Source organism: Camelus bactrianus, chromosome 21 (genome assembly GCF_048773025.1).
Source record: "Camelus bactrianus isolate YW-2024 breed Bactrian camel chromosome 21, ASM4877302v1, whole genome shotgun sequence".
In the NCBI taxonomy this organism is placed as follows: domain Eukaryota; kingdom Metazoa; phylum Chordata; class Mammalia; order Artiodactyla; family Camelidae; genus Camelus; species Camelus bactrianus.
In genome coordinates this window covers 12201900-12224456 of record NC_133559.1, presented here as the reverse complement: position 1 = coordinate 12224456, position 22557 = coordinate 12201900, and the positions used below count along the sequence as shown (strand labels likewise).

At 59.8% G+C, this 22557-nt stretch overlaps 13 non-coding genes across 13 annotated transcripts; 9 read left to right on the top strand and 4 right to left on the bottom strand.

Annotated features, from left to right (window-relative positions):
- Positions 1 to 30: 30 nt before the first annotated feature.
- Positions 31 to 102, top strand: TRNAD-GUC (transfer RNA aspartic acid (anticodon GUC)). Its single transcript has one exon. It is a non-coding gene; the product is annotated as a tRNA-Asp (tRNA).
- Positions 103 to 816: 714 nt separating this feature from the next.
- TRNAG-UCC (transfer RNA glycine (anticodon UCC)) lies at positions 817 to 888 on the top strand. Its single transcript has one exon. It is a non-coding gene; the product is annotated as a tRNA-Gly (tRNA).
- A 291-nt stretch (positions 889 to 1179) lies between these two features.
- Positions 1180 to 1251, top strand: TRNAE-CUC (transfer RNA glutamic acid (anticodon CUC)). Its single transcript has one exon. It is a non-coding gene; the product is annotated as a tRNA-Glu (tRNA).
- A 5301-nt stretch (positions 1252 to 6552) lies between these two features.
- Positions 6553 to 6623, bottom strand: TRNAG-GCC (transfer RNA glycine (anticodon GCC)). The gene has a single exon. It is a non-coding gene; the product is annotated as a tRNA-Gly (tRNA).
- A 1065-nt stretch (positions 6624 to 7688) lies between these two features.
- TRNAL-CAG (transfer RNA leucine (anticodon CAG)) lies at positions 7689 to 7771 on the bottom strand. Its single transcript has one exon. It is a non-coding gene; the product is annotated as a tRNA-Leu (tRNA).
- Positions 7772 to 8368: 597 nt separating this feature from the next.
- TRNAD-GUC (transfer RNA aspartic acid (anticodon GUC)) lies at positions 8369 to 8440 on the top strand. Its single transcript has one exon. It is a non-coding gene; the product is annotated as a tRNA-Asp (tRNA).
- A 714-nt stretch (positions 8441 to 9154) lies between these two features.
- Positions 9155 to 9226, top strand: TRNAG-UCC (transfer RNA glycine (anticodon UCC)). The gene has a single exon. It is a non-coding gene; the product is annotated as a tRNA-Gly (tRNA).
- A 291-nt stretch (positions 9227 to 9517) lies between these two features.
- On the top strand, positions 9518 to 9589 carry TRNAE-CUC (transfer RNA glutamic acid (anticodon CUC)). The gene has a single exon. It is a non-coding gene; the product is annotated as a tRNA-Glu (tRNA).
- Positions 9590 to 14900: 5311 nt separating this feature from the next.
- TRNAG-GCC (transfer RNA glycine (anticodon GCC)) lies at positions 14901 to 14971 on the bottom strand. Its single transcript has one exon. It is a non-coding gene; the product is annotated as a tRNA-Gly (tRNA).
- A 1062-nt stretch (positions 14972 to 16033) lies between these two features.
- TRNAL-CAG (transfer RNA leucine (anticodon CAG)) lies at positions 16034 to 16116 on the bottom strand. The gene has a single exon. It is a non-coding gene; the product is annotated as a tRNA-Leu (tRNA).
- Positions 16117 to 16713: 597 nt separating this feature from the next.
- TRNAD-GUC (transfer RNA aspartic acid (anticodon GUC)) lies at positions 16714 to 16785 on the top strand. Its single transcript has one exon. It is a non-coding gene; the product is annotated as a tRNA-Asp (tRNA).
- Positions 16786 to 17496: 711 nt separating this feature from the next.
- TRNAG-UCC (transfer RNA glycine (anticodon UCC)) lies at positions 17497 to 17568 on the top strand. Its single transcript has one exon. It is a non-coding gene; the product is annotated as a tRNA-Gly (tRNA).
- Positions 17569 to 17859: 291 nt separating this feature from the next.
- On the top strand, positions 17860 to 17931 carry TRNAE-CUC (transfer RNA glutamic acid (anticodon CUC)). The gene has a single exon. It is a non-coding gene; the product is annotated as a tRNA-Glu (tRNA).
- The last annotated feature ends 4626 nt before the right edge of the window (positions 17932 to 22557 follow it).

Genomic DNA, 22557 nt, shown 5'->3' with positions numbered 1-22557 from the left:
AGCAGTCGGGCGCCCGTGTGGCCGCCGCCGTCCTCGTTAGTATAGTGGTGAGTATCCCCGCCTGTCACGCGGGAGACCGGGGTTCGATTCCCCGACGGGGAGGCCACACGCCCCTTTTTGGTGGCTGGCGCCGCTCTCTGTCCAGCCGCCTGGCCCCAACGGCCCTTCTTCTCGTCCCTCCGCCCTCCAGCGGGGCCTGCCCACCCTCGACCGCCTCCAGCCCTCCACCCCTGCAACCCCTTGCCCGTCCTCCTCGCCGGGCGCTCGGGCGCCACGGCCGAGCGAGGGCCTCCTCTCGACCCCACAAGCGCCCGGCGACATTGCGGCCCGCCCACAGTGGCTGCCGCAGTGGGCTCCTTGCGACGCGACGCACACCTGCACAGCTTCACGGCTGCCGGGACGGGTGTGGGGCGGATGAGTCCCGTCCCCTTTCGGTGCCGGGGAGTGGCCTCGCCCAACAGCCGTTGGAGAAGGGCTTTGGCGAGCGGGGAACCAGAGGTGGCGTGCCCGCGGAGGGGGGCGGGCCGCGGCGTGCAGCCGAGGGCCCGGCAGCAGCAAGGCAGCGACAGCGCGCCCCCACCCCGCCCCCCGCCCCAGAAGCGTTCGGGCCGGGGGCGAGGGCAGCTGCGTAGGGCTGGAGCGGTTGAGGCGCCCGGGGCGGCCGACGGTGGCGCCTGACGCAGCGCAGAGCTGCTGGCGGACGGGGCGTCGGGGCCGGGCTGCGCCCGGCCGCCGCAGGGGCAGCGGCGGCGGCGGCGGCGAGACCGCGCTCCGGCGAGCCCGGGGCCGGCGTGTCGGGGCGGCCCGGGCTGTGCAGCGTTGGTGGTATAGTGGTGAGCATAGCTGCCTTCCAAGCAGTTGACCCGGGTTCGATTCCCGGCCAACGCAGCGGGCCCATCTTTTGCCGAGCTCCACGGCCGGCCCTCCCGCCCGGGGCCCGTGAGGGAGAGCCGGGAGCTGGGCGCAGAAAAGAGGGAGCTAGGTGGCCTGCGGCTTCTCGCGCGTGTGCGGGAAGGAGGCGCGCAGTGTTTTGAGGGTGCCAGCAAGCAGGAAGAACGCTAGGGCACGTGGCTTGCCAGGGGCGGAGGGCGGCTGGACGTGGAAAGGCCGGGCCTTGGCGCCAAGGCAGCGCCCAGTGGCTGGGTCGAGCAGAGGCAGGCCAGACGCGGAGCCCGACGCTCCCTGGTGGTCTAGTGGTTAGGATTCGGCGCTCTCACCGCCGCGGCCCGGGTTCGATTCCCGGTCAGGGAAGCATTTCTTCTTCCTCTCCGCCTACCAACCTCCCCAGCGCGTCCACAAACACTCCGCCCCCACCCCACCACCACCCCCCTTTTAGCCCACGCACCAAGCCAACTCGTCCGCTCCTTCTCCCCCGCCCCGTGACCTCAGCGCCCCGACAAGAGCCACCCGGTACCCTCCACCTGCAGCCCCAGGCCCTGGCGTGCAACCTCCACCCTCGTGCCCCGCCAAAACTTTCGGCCTCGCGCGCCCACCCACTCGAGGCCTTCGGCGACGACTCCTGCTCCGACGCTTGCCCCAGCCCCAAACACGACTGGCCGGCGCAGCCGTGGCCACGAGCGTGCTTGGACTCTCAAGCGGCACTGCTTCCGCCACCACAATCCTCGCGGCTGACAAGCCACCCTCTCTTCCCAGCTCAGGCGGTGGTGCTGCTGCTTGTGCTGGTGGTGCTGCTGGTGCTGCTGGTGACGGTGCTGGTGGCCGTGGTGGACAGGGTGCTGGCGATGGCGCTGCAGGTTGTGGCGGCGGCGGCGGTGGTGGTGGTTGGCGGCATCACTGGTGGCCGCGTCGACGGAAAGCGGAAGGCGCGGGAGAGGGCCCTCCGTCTCCAAGTTGGGCCACTTGCCGGGACTGGCCGTCCCTTACGTCTCCTTTCAAGCCAGCGACCAGTCCCGATGGCTTACCTGCTGCGTGCCAGCTCCTGGGCCGCCCTCGAAGCCCGTGGGCCTGTCGTTGGCCTTCAAGGACGCGGGGGTCTTCAACCGCGCAGGGGAGCAGACAGGCTGCCGGGAGGCGGAGGTGTGAAAAGGAACCTGGCCACGTGCTTGTAGTTGGTCGAAAGGGCAGTGGAGGTGAGAAAGCAGGCAGAAACCGGATGCCGCCCGGGAAACTTTAGCTATGCAAGTGGGAGGGTGTGGAGACAGATGCGTGGCAGGGTGGACTACCAGCCAACATGGTATTCGGATTGCATTACCGGTACTCTCAGTCCTGTCACAGAGAGGCAAGAACGTTACCGACGATACCTCCCCCTCCACTAACAGCAAACACACACACACACACACACGCACACGCGCGCGCACACACACACACACATACACACACACCAGAGTCACACACACACACACACATGCACCACTCACCTGGCTATGACTTCTAATATTCCCCATTCCCACGTTACTATCTATTATTGGATGGACTCCATCCCTCTCTTCAGCCTGTCTTCACCTTCTCCTATGGATTCTGGCCATGGTGAATCACCGACCTCGGTCTCCTCTCAGGCCAGGCTTGGGCGCGTCTGTCAGCAAAGGGTTTGGTGTGCGGTTCACAGCTTGTTTCCTTCAGAGGCAGAGTGGACAGCCGATGAGCTGCAGCGTTTGGCGGTGGCAGTATAGTCGCTGGATTTAGACCAAGCCGGTTCCCCTGTGGAAGGGAGCCCCTGTCGGCATATGGGTGCATCCCATCACCGCAGGCGCTTTCGTCAACGCCCTTGTGGGTGTGTTCGGGGTGAGTGTGGGTGGGCGAGAGTACGGGGTGAAGGTGTTTGTCGCCGTGGTTGGGGGCCACACCACGAGGCTTAGGGAACAGAGCCAGACGACCCCATAGAGAAGGGCCGGCCTTGAGCCTCGGGTTGGGAGGTGGCAGGACGAGTCCAGGGCACTGGGTGGAGCGCAGGTGCGAAGGAGAGGAGTGGGGCTTGCGGGGAACTGGCTAGGAGAGTAGTTGGCCACTCAGGCAGGGGCTCTGCCGAAGCTTGGGCCCGCGATTGCCCTTGGCCCCCCAATTGCGTGCGATGTGCGGGTGGGTCCGATGTAGGGAAGAGGGTGGCCATGGAGTAGGAGTGGGTCTGAAGAGCCCGTGGGAGGCCAGGAGTGGCGGAAGTGAGTCTTCTGCACCGGATGTGTGAGAGAGGGGCTGGGGAACTAGGGGTTGGTGGCGGGTAGAGGGGAGCGAGCCTGGAGTCTTCGAGGAAGGGCAGATAGCAAGCAGGGGGGTGAGTGGGCTGTGGTACGAGGACGATGGTGGGAGAGGACCCCAGCGGGGCGGTGGGTGAGAGGGCGAGACAGGTGGGCTGTGCTTTGAGGTGGTCAGGCTAACCAGGGGGCTGGGGCTGGGGCAGCAGGGTAGGAAGCAGGCAAGGGAAGGACAGAAACAAGGGTAGGGGACAGGGTCTAGGCGAGGTCTGAATTGAGTGGGGCATTCTACAGCCCCAGAGACACAGATTACCTCATCAGGAAACACTTTCAATCCGTCAAGCCTCAAGTCTGAGTGTGTGTGTGTGTGTGTGTGTGTGTGTGTGTGTGTGTGTGTGTGTGTCTGTATGTGTGTGTGTGTGTGTGTGTGTGTCTGTGTGTCTGTGTGTGTGGCGGGGTGTGGAGCCTAGGGGATGTGGTTGGGGAGAGTGGCAGGTGAGGATGGAGTCGAGAAGTAAAGAGGCCACAAAGGAGAGCTACCATATGATCCAGCAACCCCACTGCAGGGTATAGATGTGGGAAAGATGAAACCTCCGCTTCGAACAGATACAAGCACCGCACCCCTCCTCCACATTCCTAGCAGCACTATTTGCAATTGCTGAGACCCGGGATGAACCCAAGGGCCCATGAGTGGACGATGGACCTAAAAAGATGTGTTGCATAAATATACCGTAGAATATTACTCAGCCATAAAGAAGGATGGAATATTGTCATTTGAGGCCGCATGGATGGACCTAGAGTCCATCAAAGGACGTGAAGTAAGTCAGACTGAGAAAGATAAATATTATATAATATCACTTCCGGGTGGAATCTAAAACATAATAGACATGAATCTATGGACAAAACAGAAACACACTCCACAGACATCGAAAACCAACTGACGGTTATGCGAGGGGAAAGGGAAGGCTGGAGGGATCAGTTAGGAGTGTGGGATTAACAGATACACGCTACTGTGTATAAAATAGAGAAGCAACACGGACTTGCGGAATCACACAGGGAACGATCTGCAATGTCCTGGAATACCCTATGAAGGAAACTAATCTGAAAATACAATATACATACAAACCGAACCACTGTGCTGTACACCCGACCTAATACAGGACTGGAAATCAACTACACTTCAACGACAACAACAATGAAGGCACCAAAGGAGAGCTACCATATGATCCAGCAACCCCACTGCTGGGTACGTACGTGGGAAAGATGAAACCTCTACTTCGAAAGGTTACATGCACCGCCCCCCTCCTCCAGGACCTTCCTAGCAGCACTATTTGCAATAGCCGAGACCCAGAATGAACCCAAGGGCCCATGAGTGGACGGTGGACTTAAGAAGATGTGCTGTAGAAACTTACCAGAGCATATTACACAGCCCCAAAGGAGGATGAAATAGTGTCATTCGCAGCCACATGAATGGACCTAGAGTCTATCACACTGTGTGAAGTAAGGCAGTTATAGAGCAAGATAAACATTATATGATATCCACTTCCAGGTGGAACCTAAAACATAATATACACTTGTCTATGTACAAAACAGAAACACACTCGGCAGACATCGATAACCAAGTGACGGGTACGCATGGGGAAAGGGAAGAGTGGAGGGATCAGTTAGGAGTATGGGGTTAACAGATACACGCTACTGTGTACAAAATAGAGAAGCAACACGGACTTGCGGAATAACACAGGGAACGATCTTCAGTGTCCTGGAATACCCTATAATGGAAAATAATCTGTAAATACAGTATACATTCTAAACCGAATCACTTTGCTGTGTACTTGAAACTAATACGGTCTTAGAAATCAACTACACTTCAACGACAACGAAAACAACAATGAAGGCACCAATGGAGAGTTACCATATGATCCAGCCGTCCCCATCCTGAGTATGTATGCGGAAAACACAAAACCTCTAATTGGGAAAGATACGTACACCTCAACGTTCATAGCAGCACCGTGGGCCATAGCCATGACAGGGGAAAAAATCTCAGGTGTCAATCCGTGGATGATTGGCTTAAGGAAATATGAGATATAGATAAGTAGATAGATAGAGAGATCGATCGATAGATATCGATAGAAAAACAGATAGATAAGAGAGAGAGGGATTTTCAATGTATTAAAATCAATCTCGTGGAATATTACTCAGCCATAAAAAAGCATGAGATCTTGTCATTTGCAGCAACACGGATGGACCTAGAGAGCACCGAACCTAGTATAATAAGTCAGACAGAAGGACAAAAATACATACATGTGGAATCCAAACAATAGTACAAGTGAACCTCTGTGCAAAACAGAAACAGATTCACACAGAGAGAGAACAAACTTACAGTTACCCAAGGGGAACGTGTAGGCGAGGGATCAATTAGGAGCTGGTGTTAGCGGGTAGGAACAACAGGATTTACGGTACAGCACCGAGAAGTATATTCAACGTCTCGTAATTACCTGTAACGGAAAGTAACGATCTATATGCGTATACATACACATGTATAGAAAAGATAATCAGTTTACTGTACCCCTGAAAATAACACAATACTGTAAATCAACTATACGTCTATTAAAATGAAAATTCAAAAAAAATAAAAATTAAACAAAGAGGCCAAACGGACACACGCAAGGGCAGAACCGTTGACAAAGTAGGATTTGATGGTGCTGGGGGGTGGTGTCGCTAGGTGGGGTGCCAGTGGTGGGAGGAGGGCTTCAGGGGAGGGGGTGGTGTTTGTTGTTGGGGTGTTGGTGGTGATGGTGGTTTTAGTGGTGGGGGAGCGGGCGGGTGTTCGAAAAATATTTCGGCTGAGGGACGTAAAGTGAACATAGAGTGCACTCTGCCCTGATATTGTGGAATTCCTCTTTGGAATTCCTCATGCAGGATAACGCTTTGGGGACACTCCTGGGGAGTGCAATGTAGCCCTCCCAGGGGCGGCAGCTTTTCGGTTCCTGGTTGAGCAAACACTGTGTAACTTTCCGAGTGTGGGGAGAGTGAGGCAGAGAGCGGGGAAGCGCGGTGAAACGTGAAGAGGTGGGGCGAGCGGGTGCCAGTGTAGGGTATTCCTTCCAGTGCACCGTGTGACCCCAGCGGGATCAGGGTAAGAAAGAGAAAAGGGACAAGGAAGGTGTGTGGGCGCGAGAGTGGCTGAGCCCGCAAGGCGTCAGGTCACGGAGGCTTGGCTCTCGGGGTTGGGGTTTTCGTCCCACGGAGGGTAGGGGGCGCCGGCGTGGGCAGGACAGGAGAGGGAAGGTGTGGCGGTGGGCTGCGGGTGGGAGCATGCTGTGGTAGGACAGGTGCCTTGAGCGTGGGAGAGGGGAAGCCTAGCTCCGCTGTGGGCTGCGGGACCAAAAGGGGACTGGGTCGCTGCATGGGCCGGGAATCGAACCCGGGCCTCCCGCGTGGCAGGCGAGAATTCTACCACTGAACCACCCATGCACCGATGGCCGCCGCCGCCCGACGCCGCCCCAGCGGCGCTCGCCGCCAACCGCCAGACACTGGTGGTTCGCTGCTCGCCCACGGACATCCGCTCCATGTGAGCAGGAGGCGGTGAGTGACCTGAAGAAGAGGCTCCGGGGGAACGGGGAGGACCCCCAGGGCGAGGCGCGGTCGGAGGGAAGGAGGGACGCAGGGACGGAGGCGGACTCGGCCCAACCTGCGCTTCCGAATCTGCCGTCCAGGGCCGCCGACAGACTGTCAGTGTCGCCGGAGGAAGCCAGGAACCGGACCCAGCCTGGCCTGCGCCCGAATTCCAGTCAGGGCAGGCGACGCGTGGCAGGTGCGGCTGAGCTCCGACGCTCCTCACAGCGACCGCCGGCCCTGGCCCAAAGTCCCTCTGGCGCCTGGCTTTCTCGCTCGTGCCGGGCGTTGGCGGGCAGCAGGCTGGAGAGGGGATGCGAGCTCGGGCTGTGAGGAGACAGCGAGTGTGGGACATGGGCGCCTGGGAGCGGCGCCGCCGCCGCCGCCGCCGCCGCCGCCGCGCCAATGACCAGCGCTGTCTGAGCCTGGCTTCTGCGCTCCTGCCGGCCGCTCTCCCGAAGGGTCCCGCTCCGGTGCGTTGGTCGTGAGGAGGAGCACTTTGGCAGAGTGGCTGCTGGCTCGTGGGCAGCCGTCTGAGGGAGCGCGCCGGGGTGTGGCTGGGTCCGGCCGGGGCAGCGGCTTCTCGCGTGTACATGCGCTGTGGCGCCAAGGTGGGTGAAAGAAGTGCCGCGAAGGCCTGCACTGCGAAGGCGAGGAGGGCGTGTGTCCTGAACGGCAGTTTCCAGAGGGTTCCCCCTGGGCTGTTTCCGTGAGGCCGGCGCACAGGACTGGGCAGGAAGAGCAGCTGTGGCTGAGGAGGTCCTGCGTGTGAGAGGCGTCGTGTGGGTGTCGCGTCGAGGGGGCCGGAGTCTGGGGAGCTGGCAAGAGTGCGAGGCAGGAACGGAGTGTGAGGCGGTAGGGTGTTGTCCAGGCCCGGGACGGGCCGGGTGCAGCATTTGTTGGGCGGGCCAAAAAAGGCTGGCTTGTCAGGAGTGGGATTCGAACCCACGCCTCCAGGGGAGACTGCGACCTGAACGCAGCGCCTTAGACCGCTCGGCCATCCTGACGGCGGGCCTGGGCGCGTCGCCGCTCGGCTGGCTGGGACCCGACGCGACGCGGACACCGATGCCCTTGGCCCGACGCGGTGCTCTGCGCCAGGGGGCGGCCGTCCGGCTGCGCGACGGACCGGGCGCGCGCCGGCCAACGGGGCAGCGAGGCCAGCCGTCGCGCCCGGCTCCGCCGCCGCCGCCCCCTCGCCCACCCCTGGCCCGGGACCCAGCCGTGTGCCGCGTCCGGCCAGCTTCTGCCGCCGGCCGCGCCCACCCCTCCGCCTCTTCTCCCGGGACGTGGCACGGCGAGCGCCCACCTCCTCCTCACAGCCTTGCTTGAGCTCTCCGGCCCCCTCGGGCCCCCCTCCTCACGGCGCGATCCTGGCGTCGGGGGCTATAGGCAGCGCGCACTGGGAGTTTCCAGCGCCACGCGGATCCGTGTCCCTGGCGGGGTCCCGGGCTGCCTCCTTGCATGACGCGTTTGGTGTGGTGTCGGGTCAGGTCGGGTCGGGTCGGGCACGTGGCGGGCGCCCGTGGTGGGCAGAGGGCCGAGGGCAGGGGGTAGGCGTCTGCAGGCAGCCGGAGAGCAGTCGGGCGCCCGTGTGGCCGCCGCCGTCCTCGTTAGTATAGTGGTGAGTATCCCCGCCTGTCACGCGGGAGACCGGGGTTCGATTCCCCGACGGGGAGGCCACACGCCCCTTTTTGGTGGCTGGCGCCGCTCTCTGTCCAGCCGCCTGGCCCCAACGGCCCTTCTTCTCGTCCCTCCGCCCTCCAGCGGGGCCTGCCCACCCTCGACCGCCTCCAGCCCTCCACCCCTGCAACCCCTTGCCCGTCCTCCTCGCCGGGCGCTCGGGCGCCACGGCCGAGCGAGGGCCTCCTCTCGACCCCACAAGCGCCCGGCGACATTGCGGCCCGCCCACAGTGGCTGCCGCAGTGGGCTCCTTGCGACGCGACGCACACCTGCACAGCTTCACGGCTGCCGGGACGGGTGTGGGGCGGATGAGTCCCGTCCCCTTTCGGTGCCGGGGAGTGGCCTCGCCCAACAGCCGTTGGAGAAGGGCTTTGGCGAGCGGGGAACCAGAGGTGGCGTGCCCGCGGAGGGGGGCGGGCCGCGGCGTGCAGCCGAGGGCCCGGCAGCAGCAAGGCAGCGACAGCGCGCCCCCACCCCGCCCCCCGCCCCAGAAGCGTTCGGGCCGGGGGCGAGGGCAGCTGCGTAGGGCTGGAGCGGTTGAGGCGCCCGGGGCGGCCGACGGTGGCGCCTGACGCAGCGCAGAGCTGCTGGCGGACGGGGCGTCGGGGCCGGGCTGCGCCCGGCCGCCGCAGGGGCAGCGGCGGCGGCGGCGGCGAGACCGCGCTCCGGCGAGCCCGGGGCCGGCGTGTCGGGGCGGCCCGGGCTGTGCAGCGTTGGTGGTATAGTGGTGAGCATAGCTGCCTTCCAAGCAGTTGACCCGGGTTCGATTCCCGGCCAACGCAGCGGGCCCATCTTTTGCCGAGCTCCACGGCCGGCCCTCCCGCCCGGGGCCCGTGAGGGAGAGCCGGGAGCTGGGCGCAGAAAAGAGGGAGCTAGGTGGCCTGCGGCTTCTCGCGCGTGTGCGGGAAGGAGGCGCGCAGTGTTTTGAGGGTGCCAGCAAGCAGGAAGAACGCTAGGGCACGTGGCTTGCCAGGGGCGGAGGGCGGCTGGACGTGGAAAGGCCGGGCCTTGGCGCCAAGGCAGCGCCCAGTGGCTGGGTCGAGCAGAGGCAGGCCAGACGCGGAGCCCGACGCTCCCTGGTGGTCTAGTGGTTAGGATTCGGCGCTCTCACCGCCGCGACCCGGGTTCGATTCCCGGTCAGGGAAGCATTTCTTCTTCCTCTCCGCCTACCAACCTCCCCAGCGCGTCCACAAACACTCCGCCCCCACCCCACCACCACCCCCCTTTTAGCCCACGCACCAAGCCAACTCGTCCGCTCCTTCTCCCCCGCCCCGTGACCTCAGCGCCCCGACAAGAGCCACCCGGTACCCTCCACCTGCAGCCCCAGGCCCTGGCGTGCAACCTCCACCCTCGTGCCCCGCCAAAACTTTCGGCCTCGCGCGCCCACCCACTCGAGGCCTTCGGCGACGACTCCTGCTCCGACGCTTGCCCCAGCCCCAAACACGACTGGCCGGCGCAGCCGTGGCCACGAGCGTGCTTGGACTCTCAAGCGGCACTGCTTCCGCCACCACAATCCTCGCGGCTGACAAGCCACCCTCTCTTCCCAGCTCAGGCGGTGGTGCTGCTGCTTGTGCTGGTGGTGCTGCTGGTGCTGCTGGTGACGGTGCTGGTGGCCGTGGTGGACAGGGTGCTGGCGATGGCGCTGCAGGTTGTGGCGGCGGCGGCGGTGGTGGTGGTTGGCGGCATCACTGGTGGCCGCGTCGACGGAAAGCGGAAGGCGCGGGAGAGGGCCCTCCGTCTCCAAGTTGGGCCACTTGCCGGGACTGGCCGTCCCTTACGTCTCCTTTCAAGCCAGCGACCAGTCCCGATGGCTTACCTGCTGCGTGCCAGCTCCTGGGCTGCCCTCGAAGCCCGTGGGCCTGTCGTTGGCCTTCAAGGACGCGGGGGTCTTGAACCGCGCAGGGGAGCAGACAGGCTGCCGGGAGGCGGAGGTGTGAAAAGGAACCTGGCCACGTGCTTGTAGTTGGTCGAAAGGGCAGTGGAGGTGAGAAAGCAGGCAGAAACCGGATGCCGCCCGGGAAACTTTAGCTATGCAAGTGGGAGGGTGTGGAGACAGATGCGTGGCAGGGTGGACTACCAGCCAACATGGTATTCGGATTGCATTACCGGTACTCTCAGTCCTGTCACAGAGAGGCAAGAACGTTACCGACGATACCTCCCCCTCCACTAACAGCAAACACACACACACACACACACACACGGACACGCGCGCGCACACACACACACACATACACACACACCAGAGTCACACACACACACACACATGCACCACTCACCTGGCTATGACTTCTAATATTCCCCATTCCCACGTTACTATCTATTATTGGATGGACTCCATCCCTCTCTTCAGCCTGTCTTCACCTTCTCCTATGGATTCTGGCCATGGTGAATCACCGACCTCGGTCTCCTCTCAGGCCAGGCTTGGGCGCGTCTGTCAGCAAAGGGTTTGGTGTGCGGTTCACAGCTTGTTTCCTTCAGAGGCAGAGTGGACAGCCGATGAGCTGCAGCGTTTGGCGGTGGCAGTATAGTCGCTGGATTTAGACCAAGCCGGTTCCCCTGTGGAAGGGAGCCCCTGTCGGCATATGGGTGCATCCCATCACCGCAGGCGCTTTCGTCAACGCCCTTGTGGGTGTGTTCGGGGTGAGTGTGGGTGGGCGAGAGTACGGGGTGAAGGTGTTTGTCGCCGTGGTTGGGGGCCACACCACGAGGCTTAGGGAACAGAGCCAGACGACCCCATAGAGAAGGGGCGGCCTTGAGCCTCGGGTTGGGAGGTGGCAGGACGAGTCCAGGGCACTGGGTGGAGCGCAGGTGCGAAGGAGAGGAGTGGGGCTTGCGGGGAACTGGCTAGGAGAGTAGTTGGCCACTCAGGCAGGGGCTCTGCCGAAGCTTGGGCCCGCGATTGCCCTTGGCCCCCCAATTGCGTGCGATGTGCGGGTGGGTCCGATGTAGGGAAGAGGGTGGCCATGGAGTAGGAGTGGGTCTGAAGAGCCCGTGGGAGGCCAGGAGTGGCGGAAGTGAGTCTTCTGCACCGGATGTGTGAGAGAGGGGCTGGGGAACTAGGGGTTGGTGGCGGGTAGAGGGGAGCGAGCCTGGAGTCTTCGAGGAAGGGCAGATAGCAAGCAGGGGGGTGAGTGGGCTGTGGTACGAGGACGATGGTGGGAGAGGACCCCAGCGGGGCGGTGGGTGAGAGGGCGAGACAGGTGGGCTGTGCTTTGAGGTGGTCAGGCTAACCAGGGGGCTGGGGCTGGGGCAGCAGGGTAGGAAGCAGGCAAGGGAAGGACAGAAACAAGGGTAGGGGACAGGGTCTAGGCGAGGTCTGAATTGAGTGGGGCATTCTACAGCCCCAGAGACACAGATTACCTCATCAGGAAACACTTTCAATCCGTCAAGCCTCAAGTCTGAGTGTGTGTGTGTGTGTGTGTGTGTGTGTGTGTGTGTGTGTGTGTGTGTGTGTGTCTGTATGTGTGTGTGTGTGTGTGTGTGTGTCTGTGTGTCTGTGTGTGTGGCGGGGTGTGGAGCCTAGGGGATGTGGTTGGGGAGAGTGGCAGGTGAGGATGGAGTCGAGAAGTAAAGAGGCCACAAAGGAGAGCTACCATATGATCCAGCAACCCCACTGCAGGGTATAGATGTGGGAAAGATGAAACCTCCGCTTCGAACAGATACAAGCACCGCACCCCTCCTCCACATTCCTAGCAGCACTATTTGCAATTGCTGAGACCCGGGATGAACCCAAGGGCCCATGAGTGGACGATGGACCTAAAAAGATGCGTTGCATAAATATACCGTAGAATATTACTCAGCCATAAAGAAGGATGGAATATTGTCATTTGAGGCCGCATGGATGAACCTAGAGTCCATCAAAGGACGTGAAGTAAGTCAGACTGAGAAAGATAAATATTATATAATATCACTTCCGGGTGGAATCTAAAACATAATAGACATGAATCTATGGACAAAACAGAAACACACTCCACAGACATCGAAAACCAACTGACGGTTATGCGAGGGGAAAGGGAAGGCTGGAGGGATCAGTTAGGAGTGTGGGATTAACAGATACACGCTACTGTGTATAAAATAGAGAAGCAACACGGACTTGCGGAATCACACAGGGAACGATCTGCAATGTCCTGGAATACCCTATGAAGGAAACTAATCTGAAAATACAATATACATACAAACCGAACCACTGTGCTGTACACCCGACCTAATACAGGACTGGAAATCAACTACACTTCAACGACAACAACAATGAAGGCACCAAAGGAGAGCTACCATATGATCCAGCAACCCCACTGCTGGGTACGTACGTGGGAAAGATGAAACCTCTACTTCGAAAGGTTACATGCACCGCCCCCCTCCTCCAGGACCTTCCTAGCAGCACTATTTGCAATAGCCGAGACCCAGAATGAACCCAAGGGCCCATGAGTGGACGGTGGACTTAAGAAGATGTGCTGTAGAAACTTACCAGAGCATATTACACAGCCCCAAAGGAGGATGAAATAGTGTCATTCGCAGCCACATGAATGGACCTAGAGTCTATCACACTGTGTGAAGTAAGGCAGTTATAGAGCAAGATAAACATTATATGATATCCACTTCCAGGTGGAACCTAAAACATAATATACACTTGTCTATGTACAAAACAGAAACACACTCGGCAGACATCGATAACCAAGTGACGGGTACGCATGGGGAAAGGGAAGAGTGGAGGGATCAGTTAGGAGTATGGGGTTAACAGATACACGCTACTGTGTACAAAATAGAGAAGCAACACGGACTTGCTGAATAACACAGGGAACGATCTTCAGTGTCCTGGAATACCCTATAATGGAAAATAATCTGTAAATACAGTATACATTCTAAACCGAATCACTTTGCTGTGTACTTGAAACTAATACGGTCTTAGAAATCAACTACACTTCAACGACAACGAAAACAACAATGAAGGCACCAATGGAGAGTTACCATATGATCCAGCCGTCCCCATCCTGAGTATGTATGCGGAAAACACAAAACCTCTAATTGGGAAAGATACGTACACCTCAACGTTCATAGCAGCACCGTGGGCCATAGCCATGACAGGGGAAAAAATCTCAGGTGTCAATCCGTGGATGATTGGCTTAAGGAAATATGAGATATAGATAAGTAGATAGATAGAGAGATCGATCGATAGATATCGATAGAAAAACAGATAGATAAGAGAGAGAGGGATTTTCAATGTATTAAAATCAATCTCGTGGAATATTACTCAGCCATAAAAAAGCATGAGATCTTGTCATTTGCAGCAACACGGATGGACCTAGAGAGCACCGAACCTAGTATAATAAGTCAGACAGAAGGACAAAAATACATACATGTGGAATCCAAACAATAGTACAAGTGAACCTCTGTGCAAAACAGAAACAGATTCACACAGAGAGAGAACAAACTTACAGTTACCCAAGGGGAACGTGTAGGCGAGGGATCAATTAGGAGCTGGTGTTAGCGGGTAGGAACAACAGGATTTACGGTACAGCACCGAGAAGTATATTCAACGTCTCGTAATTACCTGTAACGGAAAGTAACGATCTATATGCGTATACATACACATGTATAGAAAAGATAATCAGTTTACTGTACCCCTGAAAATAACACAATACTGTAAATCAACTATACGTCTATTAAAATGAAAATTCAAAAAAAATAAAAATTAAACAAAGAGGCCAAACGGACACACGCAAGGGCAGAACCGTTGACAAAGTAGGATTTGATGGTGCTGGGGGGTGGTGTCGCTAGGTGGGGTGCCAGTGGTGGGAGGAGGGCTTCAGGGGAGGGGGTGGTGTTTGTTGTTGGGGTGTTGGTGGTGATGGTGGTTTTAGTGGTGGGGGAGCGGGCGGGTGTTCGAAAAATATTTCGGCTGAGGGACGTAAAGTGAACATAGAGTGCACTCTGCCCTGATATTGTGGAATTCCTCTTTGGAATTCCTCATGCAGGATAACGCTTTGGGGACACTCCTGGGGAGTGCAATGTAGCCCTCCCAGGGGCGGCAGCTTTTCGGTTCCTGGTTGAGCAAACACTGTGTAACTTTCCGAGTGTGGGGAGAGTGAGGCAGAGAGCGGGGAAGCGCGGTGAAACGTGAAGAGGTGGGGCGAGCGGGTGCCAGTGTAGGGTATTCCTTCCAGTGCACCGTGTGACCCCAGCGGGATCAGGGTAAGAAAGAGAAAAGGGACAAGGAAGGTGTGTGGGCGCGAGAGTGGCTGAGCCCGCAAGGCGTCAGGTCACGGAGGCTTGGCTCTCGGGGTTGGGGTTTTCGTCCCACGGAGGGTAGGGGGCGCCGGCGTGGGCAGGACAGGAGAGGGAAGGTGTGGCGGTGGGCTGCGGGTGGGAGCATGCTGTGGTAGGACAGGTGCCTTGAGCGTGGGAGAGGGGAAGCCTAGCTCCGCTATGGGCTGTGGGACCAAAAGGGGACTGGGTCGCTGCATGGGCCGGGAATCGAACCCGGGCCTCCCGCGTGGCAGGCGAGAATTCTACCACTGAACCACCCATGCACCGATGGCCGCCGCCGCCCGACGCCGCCCCAGCGGCGCTCGCCGCCAACCGCCAGACACTGGTGGTTCGCTGCTCGCCCATGGACATCCGCTCCATGTGAGCAGGAGGCGGTGAGTGACCTGAAGAAGAGGCTCCGGGGGAACGGGGAGGACCCCCAGGGCGAGGCGCGGTCGGAGGGAAGGAGGGACGCAAGGACGGAGGCGGACTCGGCCCAACCTGCGCTTCCGAATCTGCCGTCCAGGGCCGCCGACAGACTGTCAGTGTCGCCGGAGGAAGCCAGGAACCGGACCCAGCCTGGCCTGCGCCCGAATTCCAGTCAGGGCAGGCGACGCGTGGCAGGTGCGGCTGAGCTCCGACGCTCCTCACAGCGACCGCCGGCCCTGGCCCAAAGTCCCTCTGGCGCCTGGCTTTCTCGCTCGTGCCGGGCGTTGGCGGGCAGCAGGCTGGAGAGGGGATGGGAGCTCGGGCTGTGAGGAGACAGCGAGTGTGGGACATGGGCGCCTGGGAGCGCCGCCGCCGCCGCCGCCGCCGCCGCCGCGCCAATGACCAGCGCTGTCTGAGCCTGGCTTCTGCGCTCCTGCCGGCCGCTCTCCCGAAGGGTCCCGCTCCGGTGCGTTGGTCGTGAGGAGGAGCACTTTGGCAGAGTGGCTGCTGGCTCGTGGGCAGCCGTCTGAGGGAGCGCGCCGGGGTGTGGCTGGGTCCGGCCGGGGCAGCGGCTTCTCGCGTGTACATGCGCTGTGGCGCCAAGGTGGGTGAAAGAAGTGCCGCGAAGGCCTGCACTGCGAAGGCGAGGAGGGCGTGTGTCCTGAACGGCAGTTTCCAGAGGGTTCCCCCTGGGCTGTTTCCGTGAGGCCAGCGCACAGGACTCGGCAGGAAGAGCAGCTGTGGCTGAGGAGGTCCTGCGTGTGAGAGGCGTCGTGTGGGTGTCGCGTCGAGGGGGCTGGAGTCTGGGGAGCTGGCAAGAGTGCGAGGCAGGAACGGAGTGTGAGGCGGTAGGGTGTTGTCCAGGCCCGGGACGGGCCGGGTGCAGCATTTGTTGGGCGGGCCAAAAAAGGCTGGCTTGTCAGGAGTGGGATTCGAACCCACGCCTCCAGGGGAGACTGCGACCTGAACGCAGCGCCTTAGACCGCTCGGCCATCCTGACGGCGGGCCTGGGCGCGTCGCCGCTCGGCTGGCTGGGACCCGACGCGACGCGGACACCGATGCCCTTGGCCCGACGCGGTGCTCTGCGCCAGGGGGCGGCCGTCCGGCTGCGCGACGGACCGGGCGCGCGCCGGCCAACGGGGCAGCGAGGCCAGCCGTCGCGCCCGGCTCCGCCGCCGCCGCCCCCTCGCCCACCCCTGGCCCGGGACCCAGCCGTGTGCCGCGTCCGGCCAGCTTCTGCCGCCGGCCGCGCCCACCCCTCCGCCTCTTCTCCCGGGACGTGGCACGGCGAGCGCCCACCTCCTCCTCACAGCCTTGCTTGAGCTCTCCGGCCCCCTCGGGCCCCCCTCCTCACGGCGCGATCCTGGCGTCGGGGGCTATAGGCAGCGCGCACTGGGAGTTTCCAGCGCCACGCGGATCCGTGTCCCTGGCGGGGTCCCGGGCTGCCTCCTTGCATGACGCGTTTGGTGTGGTGTCGGGTCAGGTCGGGTCGGGTCGGGCACGTGGCGGGCGCCCGTGGTGGGCAGAGGGCCGAGGGCAGGGGGTAGGCGTCTGCAGGCAGCCGGAGAGCAGTCGGGCGCCCGTGTGGCCGCCGCCGTCCTCGTTAGTATAGTGGTGAGTATCCCCGCCTGTCACGCGGGAGACCGGGGTTCGATTCCCCGACGGGGAGGCCACACGCCCCTTTTTGGTGGCTGGCGCCGCTCTCTGTCCAGCCGCCTGGCCCCAACGGCCCTTCTTCTCGTCCCTCCGCCCTCCAGCGGGGCCTGCCCACCCTCGACCGCCTCCAGCCCTCCACCCCTGCAACCCCTTGCCCGTCCTCCTCGCCGGGCGCTCGGGCGCCACGGCCGAGCGAGGGCCTCCTCTCGACCCCACAAGCGCCCGGCGACATTGCGGCCCGCCCACAGTGGCTGCCGCAGTGGGCTCCTTGCGACGCGACGCACACCTGCACAGCTTCACGGCTGCCGGGACGGGTGTGGGGCGGATGAGTCCCGTCCCCTTTCGGTGCCGGGGAGTGGCCTCGCCCAACAGCCGTTGGAGAAGGGCTTTGGCGAGCGGGGAACCAGAGGTGGCGTGCCCGCGGAGGGGGGCGGGCCGCGGCGTGCAGCCGAGGGCCCGGCAGCAGCAAGGCAGCGACAGCGCGCCCCCACCCCGCCCCCCGCCCCAGAAGCGTTCGGGCCGGGGGCGAGGGCAGCTGCGTAGGGCTGGAGCGGTTGAGGCGCCCGGGGCGGCCGACGGTGGCGCCTGACGCAGCGCAGAGCTGCTGGCGGACGGGGCGTCGGGGCCGGGCTGCGCCCGGCCGCCGCAGGGGCAGCGGCGGCGGCGGCGAGACCGCGCTCCGGCGAGCCCGGGGCCGGCGTGTCGGGGCGGCCCGGGCTGTGCAGCGTTGGTGGTATAGTGGTGAGCATAGCTGCCTTCCAAGCAGTTGACCCGGGTTCGATTCCCGGCCAACGCAGCGGGCCCATCTTTTGCCGAGCTCCACGGCCGGCCCTCCCGCCCGGGGCCCGTGAGGGAGAGCCGGGAGCTGGGCGCAGAAAAGAGGGAGCTAGGTGGCCTGCGGCTTCTCGCGCGTGTGCGGGAAGGAGGCGCGCAGTGTTTTGAGGGTGCCAGCAAGCAGGAAGAACGCTAGGGCACGTGGCTTGCCAGGGGCGGAGGGCGGCTGGACGTGGAAAGGCCGGGCCTTGGCGCCAAGGCAGCGCCCAGTGGCTGGGTCGAGCAGAGGCAGGCCAGACGCGGAGCCCGACGCTCCCTGGTGGTCTAGTGGTTAGGATTCGGCGCTCTCACCGCCGCGGCCCGGGTTCGATTCCCGGTCAGGGAAGCATTTCTTCTTCCTCTCCGCCTACCAACCTCCCCAGCGCGTCCACAAACACTCCGCCCCCAACCCACCACCACCCCCCTTTTAGCCCACGCACCAAGCCAACTCGTCCGCTCCTTCTCCCCCGCCCCGTGACCTCAGCGCCCCGACAAGAGCCACCCGGTACCCTCCACCTGCAGCCCCAGGCCCTGGCGTGCAACCTCCACCCTCGTGCCCCGCCAAAACTTTCGGCCTCGCGCGCCCACCCACTCGAGGCCTTCGGCGACGACTCCTGCTCCGACGCTTGCCCCAGCCCCAAACACGACTGGCCGGCGCAGCCGTGGCCACGAGCGTGCTTGGACTCTCAAGCGGCACTGCTTCCGCCACCACAATCCTCGCGGCTGACAAGCCACCCTCTCTTCCCAGCTCAGGCGGTGGTGCTGCTGCTTGTGCTGGTGGTGCTGCTGGTGCTGCTGGTGACGGTGCTGGTGGCCGTGGTGGACAGGGTGCTGGCGATGGCGCTGCAGGTTGTGGCGGCGGCGGCGGTGGTGGTGGTTGGCGGCATCACTGGTGGCCGCGTCGACGGAAAGCGGAAGGCGCGGGAGAGGGCCCTCCGTCTCCAAGTTGGGCCACTTGCCGGGACTGGCCGTCCCTTACGTCTCCTTTCAAGCCAGCGACCAGTCCCGATGGCTTACCTGCTGCGTGCCAGCTCCTGGGCCGCCCTCGAAGCCCGTGGGCCTGTCGTTGGCCTTCAAGGACGCGGGGGTCTTCAACCACGCAGGGGAGCAGACAGGCTGCCGGGAGGCGGAGGTGTGAAAAGGAACCTGGCCACGTGCTTGTAGTTGGTCGAAAGGGCAGTGGAGGTGAGAAAGCAGGCAGAAACCGGATGCCGCCCGGGAAACTTTAGCTATGCAAGTGGGAGGGTGTGGAGACAGATGCGTGGCAGGGTGGACTACCAGCCAACATGGTATTCGGATTGCATTACCGGTACTCTCAGTCCTGTCACAGAGAGGCAAGAACGTTACCGACGATACCTCCCCCTCCACTAACAGCAAACACACACACACACACACACGCACACGCGCGCGCACACACACACACACATACACACACACCAGAGTCACACACACACACACACATGCACCACTCACCTGGCTATGACTTCTAATATTCCCCATTCCCACGTTACTATCTATTATTGGATGGACTCCATCCCTCTCTTCAGCCTGTCTTCACCTTCTCCTATGGATTCTGGCCATGGTGAATCACCGACCTCGGTCTCCTCTCAGGCCAGGCTTGGGCGCGTCTGTCAGCAAAGGGTTTGGTGTGCGGTTCACAGCTTGTTTCCTTCAGAGGCAGAGTGGACAGCCGATGAGCTGCAGCGTTTGGCGGTGGCAGTATAGTCGCTGGATTTAGACCAAGCCGGTTCCCCTGTGGAAGGGAGCCCCTGTCGGCATATGGGTGCATCCCATCACCGCAGGCGCTTTCGTCAACGCCCTTGTGGGTGTGTTCGGGGTGAGTGTGGGTGGGCGAGAGTACGGGGTGAAGGTGTTTGTCGCCGTGGTTGGGGGCCACACCACGAGGCTTAGGGAACAGAGCCAGACGACCCCATAGAGAAGGGCCGGCCTTGAGCCTCGGGTTGGGAGGTGGCAGGACGAGTCCAGGGCACTGGGTGGAGCGCAGGTGCGAAGGAGAGGAGTGGGGCTTGCGGGGAACTGGCTAGGAGAGTAGTTGGCCACTCAGGCAGGGGCTCTGCCGAAGCTTGGGCCCGCGATTGCCCTTGGCCCCCCAATTGCGTGCGATGTGCGGGTGGGTCCGATGTAGGGAAGAGGGTGGCCATGGAGTAGGAGTGGGTCTGAAGAGCCCGTGGGAGGCCAGGAGTGGCGGAAGTGAGTCTTCTGCACCGGATGTGTGAGAGAGGGGCTGGGGAACTAGGGGTTGGTGGCGGGTAGAGGGGAGCGAGCCTGGAGTCTTCGAGGAAGGGCAGATAGCAAGCAGGGGGGTGAGTGGGCTGTGGTACGAGGACGATGGTGGGAGAGGACCCCAGCGGGGCGGTGGGTGAGAGGGCGAGACAGGTGGGCTGTGCTTTGAGGTGGTCAGGCTAACCAGGGGGCTGGGGCTGGGGCAGCAGGGTAGGAAGCAGGCAAGGGAAGGACAGAAACAAGGGTAGGGGACAGGGTCTAGGCGAGGTCTGAATTGAGTGGGGCATTCTACAGCCCCAGAGACACAGATTACCTCATCAGGAAACACTTTCAATCCGTCAAGCCTCAAGTCTGAGTGTGTGTGTGTGTGTGTGTGTGTGTGTGAGTGTGTGTGTGTGTGTGTCTGTATGTGTGTGTGTGTGTGTGTGTGTGTCTGTGTGTCTGTGTGTGTGGCGGGGTGTGGAGCCTAGGGGATGTGGTTGGGGAGAGTGGCAGGTGAGGATGGAGTCGAGAAGTAAAGAGGCCACAAAGGAGAGCTACCATATGATCCAGCAACCCCACTGCAGGGTATAGATGTGGGAAAGATGAAACCTCCGCTTCGAACAGATACAAGCACCGCACCCCTCCTCCACATTCCTAGCAGCACTATTTGCAATTGCTGAGACCCGGGATGAACCCAAGGGCCCATGAGTGGACGATGGACCTAAAAAGATGCGTTGCATAAATATACCGTAGAATATTACTCAGCCATAAAGAAGGATGGAATATTGTCATTTGAGGCCGCATGGATGGACCTAGAGTCCATCAAAGGACGTGAAGTAAGTCAGACTGAGAAAGATAAATATTATATAATATCACTTCCGGGTGGAATCTAAAACATAATAGACATGAATCTATGGACAAAACAGAAACACACTCCACAGACATCGAAAACCAACTGACGGTTATGCGAGGGGAAAGGGAAGGCTGGAGGGATCAGTTAGGAGTGTGGGATTAACAGATACACGCTACTGTGTATAAAATAGAGAAGCAACACGGACTTGCGGAATCACACAGGGAACGATCTGCAATGTCCTGGAATACCCTATGAAGGAAACTAATCTGAAAATACAATATACATACAAACCGAACCACTGTGCTGTACACCCGACCTAATACAGGACTGGAAATCAACTACACTTCAACGACAACAACAATGAAGGCACCAAAGGAGAGCTACCATATGATCCAGCAACCCCACTGCTGGGTACGTACGTGGGAAAGATGAAACCTCTACTTCGAAAGGTTACATGCACCGCCCCCCTCCTCCAGGACCTTCCTAGCAGCACTATTTGCAATAGCCGAGACCCAGAATGAACCCAAGGGCCCATGAGTGGACGGTGGACTTAAGAAGATGTGCTGTAGAAACTTACCAGAGCATATTACACAGCCCCAAAGGAGGATGAAATAGTGTCATTCGCAGCCACATGAATGGACCTAGAGTCTATCACACTGTGTGAAGTAAGGCAGTTATAGAGCAAGATAAACATTATATGATATCCACTTCCAGGTGGAACCTAAAACATAATATACACTTGTCTATGTACAAAACAGAAACACACTCGGCAGACATCGATAACCAAGTGACGGGTACGCATGGGGAAAGGGAAGAGTGGAGGGATCAGTTAGGAGTATGGGGTTAACAGATACACGCTACTGTGTACAAAATAGAGAAGCAACACGGACTTGCTGAATAACACAGGGAACGATCTTCAGTGTCCTGGAATACCCTATAATGGAAAATAATCTGTAAATACAGTATACATTCTAAACCGAATCACTTTGCTGTGTACTTGAAACTAATACGGTCTTAGAAATCAACTACACTTCAACGACAACGAAAACAACAATGAAGGCACCAATGGAGAGTTACCATATGATCCAGCCGTCCCCATCCTGAGTATGTATGCGGAAAACACAAAACCTCTAATTGGGAAAGATACGTACACCTCAACGTTCATAGCAGCACCGTGGGCCATAGCCATGACAGGGGAAAAAATCTCAGGTGTCAATCCGTGGATGATTGGCTTAAGGAAATATGAGATATAGATAAGTAGATAGATAGAGAGATCGATCGATAGATATCGATAGAAAAACAGATAGATAAGAGAGAGAGGGATTTTCAATGTATTAAAATCAATCTCGTGGAATATTACTCAGCCATAAAAAAGCATGAGATCTTGTCATTTGCAGCAACACGGATGGACCTAGAGAGCACCGAACCTAGTATAATAAGTCAGACAGAAGGACAAAAATACATACATGTGGAATCCAAACAATAGTACAAGTGAACCTCTGTGCAAAACAGAAACAGATTCACACAGAGAGAGAACAAACTTACAGTTACCCAAGGGGAACGTGTAGGCGAGGGATCAATTAGGAGCTGGTGTTAGCGGGTAGGAACAACAGGATTTACGGTACAGCACCGAGAAGTATATTCAACGTCTCGTAATTACCTGTAACGGAAAGTAACGATCTATATGCGTATACATACACATGTATAGAAAAGATAATCAGTTTACTGTACCCCTGAAAATAACACAATACTGTAAATCAACTATACGTCTATTAAAATGAAAATTCAAAAAAAAATAAAAATTAAACAAAGAGGCCAAACGGACACACGCAAGGGCAGAACCGTTGACAAAGTAGGATTTGATGGTGCTGGGGGGTGGTGTCGCTAGGTGGG